Consider the following 19,505-nt stretch of genomic DNA (forward strand, 5'->3'; position numbering starts at 1 on the left):
TTCGAAACCATCTTATTTGACGTACATATACCATATAAGATTTCTCATTAACTCTAATTTATGAATCTTCTTGAATTCTTTTATTGCTGTTTATTAGAAGTATTGGGGTCTTCGATATTTTTTGTTGTAAAAATGTTTTGTTTTGTTCTCTTGACAAACAAAACAGTCTCGAGAAAAACACGCTTAAAGTTATAAGAATAATCCGGCGCTATGTTGCATGACACTAACACGACTAGAGCTTTGAAAATAGTTTTAATTTTTAAAAATCCGTTTAAGTAGAATTTTATGAATAATTTAACTATCGAAATGTTAAATAAATAAATTTTAAATTTTTTTACATCTCTAGACTAGACTACCCCTTAAATATTGAAAATTGTATTACATAATTAATGCACGCCCACAGAATGGGGATAACAGATCGAGAAGACTGCAGGAAATGTCTAGAGAAAGGCAGCAGGGAAATAGTGGATTATCTCTTGGACATTTGTCCCGCATTAGCAAGACTACACGGTAAGCATCTGGGGTTCCCCCGGTAAGATAAACTGGAGAAGGTATCGTTAGTGAGGTCACAGAGTCTGTTGAAATCGCGTCCTAAAGGATGACTACTTCATATGGACCTAGTAACTGAAATCTAGTACCGCAAGGGGCCAAAACTGGTCTATGCGTGGCCTACCTGATAAACAACTTATAAACACATGTACATACATACTAAATACCTACATGCTTAAATATTTAAATTTTTATACGAAAAAATAAGAATTTTGCTTTCAGCGCCACTACATGAAACCAGTTGAAGGCTGCCATTTTTTCGAATTAATAAGTTGCATTCTCGTATGCGCTAGTGAATTTTGTGGCTGGAAGCATGATTTTTCATACTCCGAGTGGTTTTTTTCAAACGTCGACTTATTTTGCAACCTGAGTTCATTTACGCCGGCAGCTTCATTGCGCGCTTTAACCACAGCGGGAATGCCACTAATATTCCAGCACACGGATATTCAGCAACTAGTTCAGAAATTTAGCGTGGTTTTATGGTAATTAAATTCCACTGAGGCAGTAATAAATTTCGCCGTGATAGCAAGCGTTTCGCTAGAACATAGCTTACGAGGAAAGAAGAGGGGAGACGAGTTCCAAGAATTGCGTAACGAAGACAACAGAGCAGAGTCCGATGTGCTATTGTAAAAGCAGCAGGCTAATGACTCAGCACGATAATGAATCCGAATGGGCGGACAAATATGTAGACAAACGACGACATTGTAAGCGAGATTCGTTTGGCTTGCCGGTTGCTTAATTACTTTGGATTGCAGTATCGGTTGATTTGTTTGGTTGTCTGAATTGAAGTACATATCTGGGGTAATAACAGTGGGTGTACGAAGTTATGCTGCCAAAGTCTAGGGGGAGTTTTAACCTCAAATTGTATATAATCGTGAACAAAACTAACATTCCATTTTTTTTAATTGAATTTTTCGGAAATATATGTTTTATGAATATATCTAGATTTCTTGAGCGTCCTACTTTCATTATTGGATTAGCACAAATCGTGAAAGCCCATTTCTCACTGGTCTACGTGCTAATTAATTTACCACCAGATAAACATATAAAACGTGCAGTTAAGTGCACAATATTCTGCACGATTTACCACCGAGCGCAACCGAAGTGTATAAATTATTTAGGTACTATGGTATTTGTGTGCTTGTGAGTTTATTATTTTCGTTGGCTATTTAACTGTCGATTAACCGCGAAACTTTTTAAGCAAAGCACTAACTTGTTTGGAATATCTAAGTTCTGGCGGAGTCAAATTTCTTATACCCAGCACACGTTTGGCTCTAGCGAAGCTAGTTTCTTAGGACGTTTACGAAGGCATTGGCAATATTTGAATGTAAAGGAAACTCCAAGATCTGACTTATAAGTGTAATAAATCTTGGAAATCTTTCCTCGTACTTAAAAAAAAAACTATATAGAACACCGGTACATTATGCTTTCCAGTTTTAGTTACCAAGACGGGGATCTATTGTAACGGTCGCGCCCTTCTAACCAGCCAAGCATCAAGCAGCATTTCTCAAACTAATTTTGGGAATATTTTCTGTCACTACGACAGCTATAGCAAGCCACAATTATCCGCTTAATATTTTTTTCACTTTACGGAGTCAAAATCGTTACAATTGATACCTTGACAGATACTTTAAAATCCAATACAACTTGTTCATTGGGTACAATTTTAGCTGAGAAACCACTAAACAGTAAAAAACACGAATATACAGACACACATTTAGAATCGTACATATCCCTGCACAAAATTTTAGGAGTAAGTTTTAAAGAGAGTACACACGGATTACTCTCTATATGGTACTATTGGGAATGAATTAGTCTCCAATACACATCTTCAGAATACAATTAGATATTAATTAGTCCCAAAAGGATGTCTTTAGACTACAGTTGGATGTAAATTAGTCTCTGCTTACATTTCTCATTAAGGAGTTAAATGTGTTTATGGGTTTAAAAATATCGATTTTTTATTGTCTTATTACATATTCAATACTCTACAACACATCTAGAATATTGTCCTAAAATTTTAAGTTGATTCCAGGAATATTTATGAGATACAAATAGAGCCTTGAGAACTGGGATAAGTGCTCCGTCTTTAAACGCGTTTTTGAAGTCGGTTCGCAAGATTTTTTTACACAGGTCTTTGAGATAGAATTTTTAACGACTTGGAAGAATTTTTTTCGATTACAACTATTTGAAAAAAAAAATATCGAGAAATTTTAACTGAACTTTTATTTTTTTGGAAAAATGTCTGCCAAAATTCAATTTTAAGTTTTTACCCCTTCGTCCAAGCTCTAAGTTAAGGTTTCAACTAAAACACGTCTTTTTTTACTTTAGATCATCCTGTAAAAAGTTATCCTGCCAACGCGGGCGACTCTTTTTTCCGAGGAGTTACCGGAAATGTCGTCGCAATGGCCGAGTTTAAAACATTTTTTTCCAAAAATTTCAGAATTTCTTTGTTAATAGTGTATGTTTGTAACAATAAAATATTCTAACAAAATATTTGGTTTTTTATATGAGAAAAAATTGTTAAAAAAAAACGTTTATTTACTCGAGTAAGCCGATGTAACCCCTTAATACAACCACATACGAGAAATGCTTTTTGGTTATAATTGGATCCTCAGATCATTCACAAACAAAAGGAAATAGTTCGTTTTATACAAAAACATCAAAAATTCCTACAGACACACGTTCCTTTGCGACTAACCGCAGACTCATCTCGAACCTGTCGCATTTTTTGCAGGGTTACCATTGTGTACAACACTTTTTTGCAGGGCTGCCAATGTGTACAAGCGTGTCGAACATGTAGAAAGTTCATTATGCAACATTAAAAACAAATGTTCGAGCATGATGGGGATTTTAAACTAATTCAACTGGGATTTATTTATCGATTAAGTCTTGACTTCTTCACCAATTCAAGCAGTGAAGTTGGGGAATTGTAAGTGGCTTAATTAACTGTACTTTTTCTAACAAAAATCAACCGTTAAATTGCGCTCATTTACTGGTGTTGTGGTTGAGAAATTAAGAGCAGCAAAAATAGAAATAAGACGTGGAAGAAAATATCAGCAAAGTACGTAATAAAGCGTAAAGAAAGGAAGAAATCAACTACTTAAAGCATTTTAACAGCGCACTGCTTGTCAAAGTGACATTAAGGGATGCTGCTGTCAATTATTCTCTGCGCTAGATTTTCTTTCATTTCCCTTCTCTCACTAGTGCCAGCAGGCGGTGTACCGTTAATGCCATGTATAGTAATTCGCTGTCGGCCTTAGAAGTTAGCTTTTTTCGCCATTTTCCTAAGCTGTGGCAAGGTTAATATTTTAATTAAATAACTAGTACGCAGTAATGCCAAGCGTGGCGAGCGCCAGTACTCGTAATGTCATTAACAACCACCGCAGCAGCCGCCAACATCACTCAACACGTCCAGTGTGGATTGTAATATTTTCCGTAATTTTTTCCACCGTCAGCTTATTAAAATGTGCTCAAACAGAATTGTGAGTAAAATACGAAAGTGTCTGAAAGCAAATTACTGCGCTGCCATGACATAGTGTGAGAGTGTTACAATACATATTTTCGATGGGAATCGTTTTTCAATATTAACCACAATTATAGAGAAATGGTTTTCAAATAGTGTAGAGTCTCCAGCAAGAAATGTAGTTGGGTTTATATTATGATTGGGTAGTATTATAAGTAAATTATAAAGAAAAAGTTTCTTCCCATTCACGGTAACGTGCCGGTATTGATCAACTCGAAGGAAGTACGGCCCCATGATGCCGCACAGTGGTGCCAGAGCGGAAAAAAAGGATTTTTTTCATCACTCCAAATTTGTACCATCTTTTCAATTTAAGCTAAGAACTAATCAAATATCATTATCCGAAAACTTGGGCTTGATATATTCAATGGTTTTTTGTTGGGAGAGCTTCAAAGTCCAACAAAGTTACTCAGAAAAATGTGATTAATATTGCAAAGGTTAAAACTCGAAAGTTAACCATAAAATATCAATTGTAAAGCTTTTATTTATTAAAACCAATATTATAGATGTGATTTACATCATCAAATGTATACTTTCTTTTTCAACATTTTTTTTTAAAATGATGTTTTTTCATGGTACAAAAAAATCATATATTTCACAACTTCAACAGAATATAACTATTGTGCGCAGGAGCGCGCAGGTTAGCCACTTACACAAAATAAACTTTAAAATCTCCTTAATCGATAGAAAAAAAATCAGCTGCAATGAGCCGCCAACTCATGAGTAATTAGCATTTTAATCTACTGCAACTGTACCTGATAACAGCGAAAATGCAACTTTTGTGATTATATTATTTATATTTTTTCTGGACAAGCTTATATTTACAAAATATTACACTGTAGAAAATTTTGTTACTGTAGGATGATTTTTGATTTTTGTGTTATATGGGAGGTGGGCGTGGTTGTGGGCGGATTTTAATAAATTTTGTTTTTTCATCTAATTTGGCAATATGAGAGATGTGTGCCAAATTTCAAAGCCCTACCTCGATTCCTTCTATTTTTTGCCGCGGCTTGTATGAAGCGGCACCACTGTGCGCCGCCGGGACATAAACCGTAATTTTTTCGAGGTGCAGTGGTGAGTCATGAAGTACGTGTGGATTTATGCTTGACCAATAACGCATATTGTGATTATTGACGGAGCCAAGCCAGAAATGATCCTCATCGCTGAAAATCAACTTTCGATGAAAATCCGGATCATATATAATACAAGTAGTTCTACGCCCAATTCACGAACATACCATGAATCTGGTATTCAATCGGGTTCAGTTCTTGCGTCAACTTGATCTTGTAAGGATGTAGGCCAAAATCTCTTCGCAAAATTCAGCATAACGACGTTACAGAGATGCCCAACGCTTGAGAACGACTTGTGAGAGGCTGATTTGGATTTTCCTCAATTAATGCGCCAGCGGCAGCAATATTCTCAGCACTTCTTTGTCACACTGGCACGGAAATATTTTGTACTGTGCCTGTGGATTAAAAATTTTCCACTGTCGATCTGACAGGATGATTATGACGACCATAAATTGAACGTAGCGCTCTTAAACTTGAGGCCAATGACTCCGAATTTTGATAGTAAATGATAATAATTTCGACTCGTTGATGGATTGTATATCTTTCCATGATGAAATGGCAAACTTTACTAAAGAGAAATGTCAAAAGAGCGGTAGTTATAGCCCCGGTGTAATTGCAGCTAACGCTTCTGCTATATGGAAAACGATTGACTCTATGTAATTGAGGCAGATTCGGTATAAAATCCGACCAAGGATTCCAAACGCCATAGATTTCCTAACAACTATTTTCGGAACATTTTATGACTGTAGAACAGCAATATTTGAAGTATTGACACAAAAATTTTGTTCGACTTTACTCTGGCATAGTGCACCAAAATATGTCTAGTTTAAATTTTAAATCAATTTGGCCACTCGAGTATCCACTCTATAGTCCAATATGCACACCTGCCTGTGAAAAATTGCCAAAGCTTAGTTGTCGCACATAAACTCTGAAATTAGATTTCAAATCGCTATAGTATTCTCTCTGTGAAAGCGCACAAAATTCAATTAACAAGTAAATATTACAGAGGAACAAGAAGAAGAGGCACACTAAAAAGCTTCATTTTAGTTGAAATTAGAATGAGCAATCTTTGCCTGCTGTTGCTGCCACTTCTATCACTGTTGCCACTTTCCCATTTCATTAATATTTCTGTGTGCGTATGTGTGTATATGCATTTACAGTAGTAAAACAATTTTCGCCGCTACGTAGTTGATATATGCAGAGAAAGGAAAAAAGGTTGGCAAATATTTATGTAAATGAATAGAAAATCTTGACAAAAGGCAGCGAGTTGAGTAGGTGTGGAAACTCATAAATTCAATTATGATACTGTCATCAAGCAATTTAAGCAGTTTCACCGGCTGCTGTCTTGTCGCCTCGTTTTCAGCAGGATTTTCACTAGCTATAATGTTGAGCGCGCACAATTTCGATGAATATCTAAACATTTCTAAAATGCCTGAACGCCATGCGGCGGGTAGGGGTTCGATGTGCTAAAATGTGTCATAAACGGCTGACGCTTCACAAACGCCTGCCATGCGGGCGCTGCTTTGCCGTGCTGTGGCGCTGCTTTGCTGCTAATAGCAATCGGCGGCAGTCAGCGCTTTAGTGTAACGCATTCAGCGCAAATAATTGCAGTGATGTGTAGCGTGGGTTGTTGCGGTGGCCAATGTGGCAGCGGTTGATAATAGCAAGCAGCAGGAAGCCTATTATTCCATCATTCAAGCGCGGATTTCAATCATTTACGCCACATATTCCACGACGCTCATTCATTCATTAGAATGCGTGTGTACAAACGAGTATGTGTATGTGTGCGCTATGTGCGTTCATGTGTGTTCAAGAGTCACTGAGCTACTCATTAGGTAGGGCTGTTTAACCCGTTACTGCCTGTAAGCGTGTGTTCAGTAATAGTGGCGAATATAGATTTTTCAGCTTGAAATTACAAAATTAAGTTAAGATAAGCACTAGTACGAAAAAATTAAAAAACCCGGTTAATTTATGTAAAAAAAATCTATGTGACTATAAAAAAAATAAGTTTTCGACTATTTTTTGTTTCAAGTGTGAAATACATTTTTTTGTTTGTTAAAAAAACTTTTCAGCAAAATTATTTTTAAGTTTCTTTATTTTTTTGCAAAAAAAATTCAAATTAATCAAGAAAAAGTTGTGTTTTGAAAATTTAAAAATATTTTTGTTTTGAAAATTAAAAAAGGTTGTTTTTAAATTTTGAAAATTAATAAAAAAATTCTCAATGTTGAAAAAAGTTGATTTCAAAACTATTAAAAAAAACTGAAAATATCGCTACTAAATGGAAAAAGCAAAAAAAGTTGTGCTATGAAAATTAAAAAAAATTTTATGAAAATTAATAAAAAAAATTCTTAATGTTGAAAAAAGTTGTTTTCAAAACCTTTTTTATTAAAAAAATTGAAAATTTTGCTAATTAATGAAAAAGCAAAAAAAGTTGTGCTTTGAAAATTAAAAAAAATTTTTGGTTTTTGAAAAATAAAAAAAAAATTGTTTTTAAATTTTGAAAATTCTCAATGCTGAAAAAAGCTGTTTTCAAAACTTTTTTTATAAAAAAAAAAACTGAAAATTTTGTTAATAAATAAAAAAGCAAAAAAGGTTATGCTTTGAAAATAAAAACATGTTTTTTTGAAAATTAAAAAAAAACGCCAAATGTTTTAAGAATAGTTGTTTTCAATTTTATTTTTTTTTTATTTCAAAAAAAAACGGCAAAAAAAAACCTTTTAATTTTTTTTTTTAATTTTGATTTTTTAATTAATTAATTAATTTTTAAATTTATAAAAAAAATGTTAAATGATAAAAAAATTTGTTTCTAACTTTTAATTTTTTGTATCATATTTTTCAAAAAAATTGCAAAAAAACCTGTTTTAATAAAAAAGTTGTTTTTTAAATAAAAGAAAAGTGCAGAAACCACTTTCTTAAATGGTATTTAGTATGTGTTTCTACTTTTAGGGTGCAAAATCATTGTGTTAGTATTAGAGCCTTTTACAAGTACCTTTTCGGGATCTATCTTACAGTTTTTGTCCGATATTATTGGTTATGGAATGCCACACTATGGGACTTAGAACTGAAGGCATCGTCATTTGATAAGAAGAATGCCGAGCAGTTATAACAAAAAGGATGATTACACTGAGTAATCACTTCCAGACTTTTTTGCGAAAAATCGGATATGCTATTTTTTTGATTCAAAAAACTGCCTGCAATGCAGCCAAATAGGAACATAAAGAGATATTTGTTAAAGGACCTAAATTCCACTCAGGATGAAATTGAGTGCTCTTCTCAAAGTATATTAAAAATTTTATTAAATACGTTTTTAATAACAAAATAGGACCATTTTGAAAATGATAACATTATTAATAGAAAAACATAAAAATTAATTAAGATTAAGAAAAAATTTAAAAATTTCGAAAAACAACATGGCGCAAAACGGGTTAATGTGCTTTGAATATCATTTGCAGTCGCGTGCTCATTATAATAGTCTATACTGCCACCTACCCCTTAGGGCCTATTAGGATTCATATTTATCACAACACCAAACGGCGGCACCCACGAATAGATGCAGACACACAAATACACGCTTTTTAAATACATATACATACACACGTCTATGCAAATATGTAAAAGCATTCGGCATTTCACGACGCTATTTAGACGCAATAAAAGGCAAAAGGCATTGGCGTGTGGTGTGCAATGTGGTTGACGCCCGCAAGTCTGACAAGTTTTTATAAGACTCATTAATTTCATTTAAGCAGCATTCAATTACTTTCATCTCTATCGTTATCACAAATTTGCACACCACACATGCAACGAGAGACATATACACATGCACACATACTTAAAATATATATACATATATAGTTATGTGCACAATATAATGGCTTTTATGTAAATGCGCTTGCTGCTGCACACTTACACACCCACAGTAGGCATTCATCACCGCCTCGCTGAAAAATCTTCAGCACCAGCGCTTGGTAGCAGCTGTGGTACAGCAACAAAAAAGGAATAAATGTGTGTAGTAGTAATGACATTAGCACGGCTGGCAGTCATTGCCGGCTTGGTAACTGTCATTGGTGTGGCAAACTTGTAGTGTCTGCTGATGGCAGAGAATCCCAGCACGCCCATATGTATGTACATATATACATAGGTACGCATGTGTGAAAATATGTGCAAAAAACACGCGTATTCAAATACAAAAGGAATAAAAGCAAAAATGTATCATAAAATTTATGTAAAAAGAAATTCGAAACATTGTGATATAAAAAGAAAGAAATCAATAGCAAAATGAGGCGAAAAATGATCGAGCAGCTGTCAGCGCATCAGCTAACTAACAAAAGGAAATATTGTGTTTTATATCCATATACACTCAATAACGAAAAAATATTTTTTCTGCTTTCATTAATGAATATGTGATTTCATTTGGATTAAACCAATTTCATATGTTAAGAATATGTTCAATTTTAAGCAATCAATCCCTTCTAATGAATTAGCTCTAAAATTTCTCTTTTAAATTTATAAATATTTTTTCTAATATTATAAGTAGCAGAGAGTTTAAGAGTTTTGTCCACATTTCTAGCATTACACCATGCGATTTACAAAACGAATTAACTTCAGCATTTTTGGATTTCCGACAACAGTGTGATAAATGAGAAATACCACACTGAATTGGAAAACTAGTATTGAGAAACATATTAGGAAAGCTTATATAGCGTATTACACATGCTAACGGGTACATAGCAAAAACTGAATATAAGTAGTTCTCTGAATGTAGATACCACCGTCATTGAACTAATCCTTATGTATAGAGCACTGGTTTCCTGATCAGCATTAAATGAACAATATAACATCAGGAAGTTAAATGGAATACAAAGAGAGGAATTACCGGGGCATCTAAGTCATGTAGGACTGATGCGCTAAACATGCTCCTGCACCAACTGCCCATAGACGTTTTCACACGTAAAGTGGCAGCACTTTTTGCTATATGCATTAAGGGATTGGTGCTTGGAATGGGAAGAGTTATGGACATAGCGAAATTCTGAACCATCACGAAACTAATCTAAATAAATCAAACAAATTTCTCAAAAGGTTGGATTTCAATAGGGACTTCCAATTGAGAATTCTCTCTAGACGAGAATGGAGAAGAGGTTTTGTAGGGGAGGAGGAGGACAATAGTAACTCAATCTATACCGACGGGTCCAAAATGGACTGGGGTGAAGAGATAGGGGTATATTCGTTAGAGCTTAATATCTATTTATCCTATCGCCTACCTAACTCAGCCAGCATCTTCTAAGCGGAAAAACTGGGCATAGAGAAAACCTATGAAGTTCTACCATATAATACAACTGCGGGAGGCAACCATTTACACAGACAATCAGGCGGCACTACTAGTCTTGATCAACTCCAGCGTACTAAACAATGCAAGAACGTCTTTAAGCTCCTGGCATGTCAACTGGACTTATCCATAATTTGGGATTTCCGGTGATAGGTACATTTTCGGCAACGAAAAAGCAGAAGAGTTGGCTAAGTCAGGGACTCTGTATATGAATCGGAGACAGAGACAATACTGTGTCTGCTAGGAGCGATTAGTAAGGAGTACGATACGCAATTTGAGAAAACAGCGCAGAATAGATGGAGGTCTATAACCAAATGCAGGATAATGGCCAAACTATGACAAAACAAAAACCAAGGTCTTAATACATAGGGCCAGGAAAAGTATATACAGGTTTACAATAACCATAACGGGGCACTGGCCATTTGAAGAACATGCGTTAAAAATGACAATGACACGTGCTGTAGCTGCAAACTCGAAGGGAGCAAGGCAACGGTTCTACACTTTCTTTGTGGGTGTCCAACTTTATCACAAATCAGACTTCGATGTTTTGGAATCCAACAGATATCAAACCATGAATGTCTAACAACAGAAAGCAAAGGGAAAATAAATATATTATATTACCTTTATGGAAAAATTACATTCGACTGACTTTTCCTAGAAAATTTCCTAAAATTCCAGTTTTTTTTATCTAAAAAAATCAATTTTTTCAGGGTAAACTCAACTTGTTTAAAAAATTAGAGGAATATTTTGGCATAAATTTGTTGAAAAGTGGGTCTAAGAGGCATCTCTCATAAACGTATTGATATATCTCATCAAAAGTCTAAATTTAATGGTATGAATTAGGTAGTGCATGTCATCGTTTATCATTCAGAAGAAATTTCTTAACTCCCTTCCCTCAATAGGGATATTAAATATGCCACAAAGTTTGTAACACTCAGAAGGAAACCTCGGAGACGCTGCAACCGTTTTTTCTTGTGTGTTTTCAGAATATTTAATACAGAAGGTGGATGGTTTGGCAAAATCGTAGTTTGAGCACGTCTACTTCCCATATAATATCATTATTTTATTTGTTTTTACAAATAAATTTTCTGATACATATATGAAAACTATTAACTCATATTATTCATATACAGAATGTGAAAAGCAAGTAGTCTTATGCCATCCCACAATTAATTTATGCACACTTAACATTTATATGTAATATCATCCGCATGTTATTATTAAAGTTAACTGTGAACAAAAAATAAAAGTTGTTTTTCATCAATAAGCGATCAATTCAGGGGATGACACAAATTTGAAAGAATTAATCACTTTTCGATTGCCATCAATCAAACTGAAATATTTATACTTTAATACTTATTTGAGAATGTCCAATTTAAGTAAGTTCAGCTAACGGTACACCAGCAGAAGGTTGCCCTGACTCAATGTTTGAAACGTTGTTGTACAAAAAGCAATAAAATTCGTGCATATGCGTCACAATATGAATTTCTCTGCGGTTGTAAGTGACGCACAGACGCAGATACAATAACAAACATATAATAATGAAAGTAAGAGCGCAATTACACACACATGGATGGAATATAAAAAAAAAATGGGAAAATTGATTTTGTTTAACAGCACAGCTTTATAAACTAGGCGATTTAAGTTGATGTTTTAGGATAATTATGGTGACATAAATATATTTTATTTATGGGATATAAATCCCTGTAATTAAAGAGCTACCAGGCAAGAAATCACGAATGGAGGATTAATACTATATTAAATATAATTAGGTTTTTTTATAAACGAAATAAATTTTACGCATATGAAAAATAAATACATTTATTATAACTATTTTCTGTTTTTTGTGATTGAATTTGAGTTTGCATAAATGAAGGAGTGTAATTTTTTAAGATTTATTGCACGTAGAAGAGTTGAGCCAAATGTAATTGATTTTGGGGTGTTTTGAAAAATCTATTAAAATTTCTCTTTTCGAGCTGAGATTTAACTACTTTAATCTTTGAATCGAATGTAATCTTTGAATTTGAATTTAATCGAGGAAACACATGGGTAAATATGTCTGAGAAGGGCAAGAATTCGTTTTTATACAAATTTTTATGAACTCCAATAATAAACTATTATGCGAATATTTATTTCAAGAAATGCATATTTATCACCAGCGGCCGATAGTTATCCAAAGCTCCTATTAAATTGATATAACAAAATTAGTTTAATGGAAATATTTATGTTACGTATACGCACCGTCCAATGGAAACGACAGTGTTTAGGCAATTCAGATGGAAAATTTACATAAAAATAGAGTATATCAGAGACAAATGCAGTGATTATGATAAAATCTTAAAACATCATATATATTCTTATTATTTTTGCGCTTAGGCTAACTATAAGTTAAAAAAAAAAAATTAGGAAAATTTTGACCTTTGCTGAGTGCATACACCTAAGAAATGTACATATGTATGTATATACCACTCATGTAGATTCTCAATTTAGTTTTGACTCTTTCAAGTGAATTTTTTGTTTTTTTTTTTAGAATTTATTAATGAGTGTCCATATAAAGTTTATAAAAAAGACATCCACTATTGACGCACTATGAGAAGTCGTTGATATTGCGAAATGTGCTGTAAATGGCAAAAGAGGGAAAGGTGGCACAAAAGTGTACTGTAGGATGATTACCATGGATGTCAATAATGATTTAACATAGAGCTCGACCACAGGGTGTGTGAAGTATTTCACAGCTGAGAGTAATATTGGATTCCAAAATAAAATTTAAGGAACAGCTGGCGTATTCTTCCGGTAAAGCAAACAAAATGTATAATGCTCTATAGATAATGATGATCAATAGAGGATGCGTGCATTCCAGCAGGCGATTTTTAATAGCGAAAGCAATGATTCTGTAATATTGTATGTAGCGCCAGTATGGATAAAGACTATGGATATAAAGACGTATACTAAACAAACATTTGCATTGCAAAAGATTTCTGCAATTGTAAGTGCTTTCCGGACTTCATCAACCGACGCTGCTGAAGTATTAGACAATATGCCCATTGACATCCAGGGAGATAAACTCGAACGATTATATCAACTATCAGCGCGTAAAACAGTATTGGCAAAGACAAAGGAGAGTAACAAGAGCATCAAAATGTGGCAGGAGAGGGTGGAATTCTTCATCTAAAGGGCGCTGAACTCATAGTCTTATACCGGACATCTACTCGTAGATAAACAGACGACACGGGGACTTAGATTTTCATCTGACCCAAATACTTAGCGGACATGTGTGATTTAGAAGCTACCTTTTCAGATTCCGCATTGACATTAGTCAGGACTGTCCGACGTGTACAGAGTATCTCATCAAAAATATTTTTTCCGTACAAGACTTGATTTGGATCAGTCAGTATGTATGGCAGCATTATACCACAAATAAACTATTTATACTTGTATGTAACCGATAATATAATTAAACAAGTTAATTAATAAAAACCATGAGCTATGATGGGTTTCAATTTAAAAATTTTAATAAAATGCAGGAAATTCAATTTGCCCAACGACAATATACAATTCATTTACAAATTTAATATGCATTTGACGTAGTGCAATTTGCAATTGACTTTACTTGAGTACTTCTGTGGAGAGCAAAAGAAATTGTGGTTTATTTATATTTTTAATGCAAACCAATTGTTAAAAGTTTCCCCACAATAAAAAACCACAAAAAGTAAGAAAAAATAGTGAATGGCCAAATAAAGAGTAAAAGAAATAGAGTGCTGAAAAAATTGGAAATTATTGTTGGTTATGTAACAAAAACATAAAACGCGAAACTGAAAAAACTTTTCTTAAAAAAAAGTAAAACCGAAATGAAGAGGAATGCGAAAAGTTGTAAATGAAATCGAATGGAATGGCACGAAAAAGTAATAATAATGCTATCGCACAGTTAACGGCAGAAAAAGGGGGAATATACATGCAAAGCGGCAAGCGGCAGCAGCCTGACAATGGCAGCGCCGAAACAATAGTGGGTAGTGGTTTGACTATTTTTGCTGTTGCTGTTGCTGTTGTTGTCGTGGTTGTTTTTGGTAGGCTATTAGGCTAACGGCATTGATTGAGCCACGGTAACGACGTCAGTGATTGCACCAAAACACAGTTATTTCTAGTTATTTTAGCAGTTGCTGCTACTGTTGTCGTTGTTGTAGTTGTTGCTTTTTTGTTTTCAATAACTAGCATGCGTTTGAACAATCACAGCATCGAAGCACGAATCACGGAAAATACTCAAACGAACAGCAGTTTGTTTTGCGCGCCGTTATATGACTCACACACACACATGCACACACAAACGAAGAAACGCAACCAGTGTATGAAGTTGCCCGATGGGGCGTATACGTAACGCGCACGCATGCCTATGTGGCCTACATATGTGTATATGTGTGTGTACGGGTATATCGTACTTTAAGTATTTGTTTGCTTGTTTGTTTTTAGTCATATTTTCCATGCACATTTGCCTCGCTTAGCCAGGCGTTGGGTTTGTTTTAGATATTCTGCGATACACGCCCGACTCAGTTAGTGGCAAGTTATTGCCAAGGCCTTAAGTTACCCGCTGCTGCGGCAAAAAGCCAGTTTCAAAGCAAATATGTGTACACTGCGCTGTGGGGAAAGTGATTTTCATGCATTTACAATTCATGCTTGCTCTCTTATCAGCACACGAAGCGGTGCGTGTGTAAACGCCGATTGTGTTTGAGATTGTTCTTGTTGTCGTTATTGTTCATGTATGTAGGTGTGTAGATCTGTCTATCTGCCGACTGCTGGTACTAGCAGTGTTTGTATTTGCCGGTGTTTCTGGTGTTGCTGCTGGTGCTGATGATGATGCGCCACTGATGGGGTGCGATATTGTAAAAAGCTCACGTGTAAATCCCATTTAAAACTACATAAAACCGGAAATCATATTAACAACACTTTGAAATTGGATTATCCGGAATTCGGCTAAAGTTCTTCACGCCCGAACCCTTCAATACCCACACCTTTGCAGTTTTAAATTGCTGTGTGCTCTAACTGGCGTGAGTGTATTGCTTGAAATAAAGTCAACAAAGTACGGGCAAGCTGGCAGACATTCATCATGAACGTTACAGATACATTTAAATATAAAGATATATATATACATAAATTAGGTTGGGTCAAAAAATCGAATTTTTTTTCACTTTATATTGGAAAAATTTGGTTTTTAGACAACTCAAAATTTTTTTTTCCTAAAAAAAAGATTATTAATAATTATTAGTATGAAGGTTCTTTTGCTTATTATGGGACGAAAAATGTATATCTAAATATCTAAAATTAAAAATATATATCGTCTTTTTTATGGAGTTTTAGAATATTAAAATGGTCTTTAAAATTTTTTTGTAGACCTCATTTTCAAGAGTTATTACTGAGAATTTGACTTTTGATTTTTTTTGTTCGCCCCAATAAATCATTCACATTCTATAAATGTAAAATCAAGCTGTCTACTTCATTTTTGTATTCACAATTATCTTTCCTGTACAACTCTAACTGTAAAATGATAGACGTACAACAACAATTATCACTTTCAAACATGATTTGCAATCAAATGTATGGCAGTCAGACAAGTCCCCCAACTGTCTGTGTATGCCGACAGCTTGCTTGTGCGTATGAATGGCTTACGTTAATCCAGCCGAAAAACCCAAAATTTCTTTTACTCATCATATTTTACCATCATCTTCCTCTAAACTTTTCGTATAATACAGTAAAGGTTAGATAAAGGTTATTATTAGCACTGGCGTTTGAGCATTTTCTTTTAATATGAAGTCTGTAGAACAATAATACTTTTATATTAGAAAGGGTTAGAACTGTATACGTTCCTACGCTCTAGGGACTTTTTTACGAGTATAGTTTTTGGAAATGGTTGTTTTGCTGATTATTGTTTATTGCCTATAGAGGAGAGCCTACGAGTAGAACAAAGCTATCAAAGACGATAGAGCGATCGGTGATGAAGATTAATAAAGTGAAGGATATCGTGCTTGACAATTGTCAGGCAAATGTTAGAGAGTTGGCGGAAGAGTTCGTGATCTCTCGCGAGTTCGATCGAATGATTTTGGTGGATATTTTGTTGTATGAAATGCGTTCTTGCTCGACTCGTTCCGATAAAACTGATTTTTTTCAAAATAAGTACCCAAAACTGGTCTCTTTGGACAATGCTTGATCGTGCGAAATCCGATCCCACATTCATGAAGAGCATTATAACTGCCGATGAGACATTTTTATGAGTTTGACAAGCACATAAGTTAACAATCATCGGAATGGAGGGGAAAAACGAGCCGAGTCGCTCAATAATCAAGGTGGTGCTCATTGTTTTTTTCGATATTTGTGGTTTGGTTGGTGGAATAACAACAATTCACGAATTTGTCTTCCTGTGATTGAAGCTGATCATCCCAAAAAGTGCTTATGAAAAGTGTTTCTAAATGAGATAGCAATAAATTTGTCAACTTAGAACAGAGCTTCTTGGGGAGGTGGCATAAATAAGAGCGGCAGAAAGATGATTGCCCTATTTTAAAGGTACACTGGAAAAAACCTGAGGTATATCTTAAAATATTCTCAAAAATGTAAGCCATTTCTTAATTCTCACCTATACATCCCACAATTAAACCTCTGAAGAGAAGTTATCGCTCAAAAGCCGGCGAGCTTTGACCATCAGGAAAATGCCCAGACCACATAAAACGATAGTGACTCGCCAAAAGCTTCGAGAGATTGAATAGGAGGTTCTTATCCACCCACCTTATAGTCTTGATCTGGCACCAAGTAATTACTACCCGTTCCTGTCAGCAGCAAATGGTTTTGATGGTGAAAAGTTCGTCTCAAGAGAGCTTGGGAAAATCCACTAATACAACACGTACCAGGGTTTCTATAAGAGTGACTTAACAATGGCAAAAAGTTATCAAAAAACGGTGTGATCTATATCGGATCATTTTTGCAAACGTCATATTTTTGAAAGAAATCTATGTATATCAACCCATCAAGTTCTGTATGATAAACGAGGATAAGAGCGGAGGACTAACAGAGCTAAATAAGCCCTACGATGCATGAAATCCAAAGCTACTTCAAAACAAAGCTAGAGCTCAGACTAATAATAGTCCAGAACCAAATCGAAATTAGCTGTTTTGCGCTGCAGGAGAATGTCACCATTTTGGACATCAAGTTTCGCTAGCAAGCGCCATGCTGCTTCAGCAAAGTAGAAAGGGAAATGAGCATGGTTCATATGTGCATATCTATATATAGCATGTAACTGTGACCAGCTGTGAGTTTTGGTTGCACTAATGCCGTTAGGTTTGCTCACCATGTCAACCTTGTTCGTCACTGCACCCATACGCCAGCCAAAAACCAAGTTTTGCCGTCATATATGAAATGTAAATAGGCATGCGTGTACATGTGTGTGTGTGTGCATTAGCACATGTGATGCTTGCGGCAAAACAGCAGCAATTGGAAAAGCGACGTGGCGCTCACAAGCGGTTTGGATTGTTGTCTGTGTTAACTGGCTGCAGAAGGAAATTGAACAGGATATTTACATTTCCATTGAAGCACCGCCGCTGTTGTCGTCAACGGCGTCGCCGACAAAACCTTTTCAAATTCGTATCCGTTTTACGGCCACCGATGGTTGAATGGAAACGCAAACACTCGCCGCCGACTACACACATGCATACACATGTAAGTACGTACTCACACATATGTTGAGCACGTGAGCGTCGAGAGTGCAATGCCATGGCTGACTTTAAGATAAAAGAAATGGAAAAATAAAAGCTTGCGTTGCCGTCAAAGCTTTTTCTCGTTGGTACTCCATTCAGTTAGTTCTGTGAATTGAAATGGTAAAGAAAGTTTTTTACCGGGAAATTGATAGCTCTGCTTTTTCATATTAATTCGTTCGAAAGTAACATTTGTAAGCTGTGAGAGGTAATCGAAAGGAAATCTGATTTGGGGTGTGAGAAAAAATATTAAAATTAAGTCTGAAGTTAAATATTTACCTAGACTTTATGTAGATTAAATTTGCGAGTTTTTTTATGAGAACTGACATGACATAATTTGAGTTGTAAGTTGCAGTAAGTTGACGCTTACATGGCGCTTATACTAAATAATGAATGACTGCCTCTAGTTTGAGCCGTTTATTTGAATTATCCCCCAAAAGGAATTCCTTTAAAAGTTTAAGGTCAACTTAGAAAATCTGATGCCTTATTATGAGACGCGTTTTCATACAACATATGCAGTCGAAAGCTCTTCATTACCTATCGGAGACCAACCACAATTACCCCCCGACACTTGAAATTCAGTGATGTAATGGTTTACGAGTTAAAAAAAATTGAATTATTTTATTATCTTATTAAATTTTACAACACTTTTAGAATATTGTCCCAAATTTTCAAGTTGATCCGAGTAATAGTTTCGAAGATACAGCCTTGAGAACTTGTGCCCTCGAGGCTAGCTAGGGTAAGTGCGCGGTCTTTAAACGTGTTTTTCTCGAAACTGTGGTTTTGAAGTCAGTTGGCAAGATTTCTCGAGAAGTACTCACCCGATCTTCATGAAAATTTACACAATTCTTAAAGACTTGAACGAAGGATTCTTTTCGATTACAATTATTTGAAAAAAAAAAATCGAAATTTTCACTGAAATTTTCATTTTCAAAAATGTCTTCCAAAAATCCAATTTTCAGTTTTTTCCCTTCGTCCAAGTTCTATGTTAAGGTTTTAACTAAAACACGTGTCTTTTACTTTAGATGATCCTCTAAGGAATTATTCTGTCAACGCGGGCGCATATTTTTTCAGAAGGGTCACTGGAAATGGTGTCGTAATGTCGGCAATATTTTTTTCCAAAAATTTCAGAAATTCTTTGATAATAGTGTATATTTGCAACAATAATTTTTTTTTTAATTTTACTTAAATTTTATTAAATTTAATTTTAAAAAAATATTTCATTTTTCATATAAGAAAAAAATTGAAAAAATACTGGTTTTACCAGAGGAAATCCATGTAACCTCTTAAAAGTAGGCATACATTCATCG

The 19,505-nt window shown here is 34.8% G+C and overlaps 1 protein-coding gene across 3 annotated transcripts in view; it reads right to left on the reverse strand.

The window, feature by feature from the left end:
• LOC105233100 (glutamate receptor ionotropic, NMDA 2B) overlaps positions 1–19,505 on the reverse strand; it is a 250,271-nt gene that overhangs the window by 27,520 nt on the left and 203,246 nt on the right. The gene's annotated exons all lie outside the window — the stretch shown is intronic.

This window comes from Bactrocera dorsalis, chromosome 4, assembly GCF_023373825.1.
Source record: "Bactrocera dorsalis isolate Fly_Bdor chromosome 4, ASM2337382v1, whole genome shotgun sequence".
Taxonomy (NCBI): domain Eukaryota; kingdom Metazoa; phylum Arthropoda; class Insecta; order Diptera; family Tephritidae; genus Bactrocera; species Bactrocera dorsalis.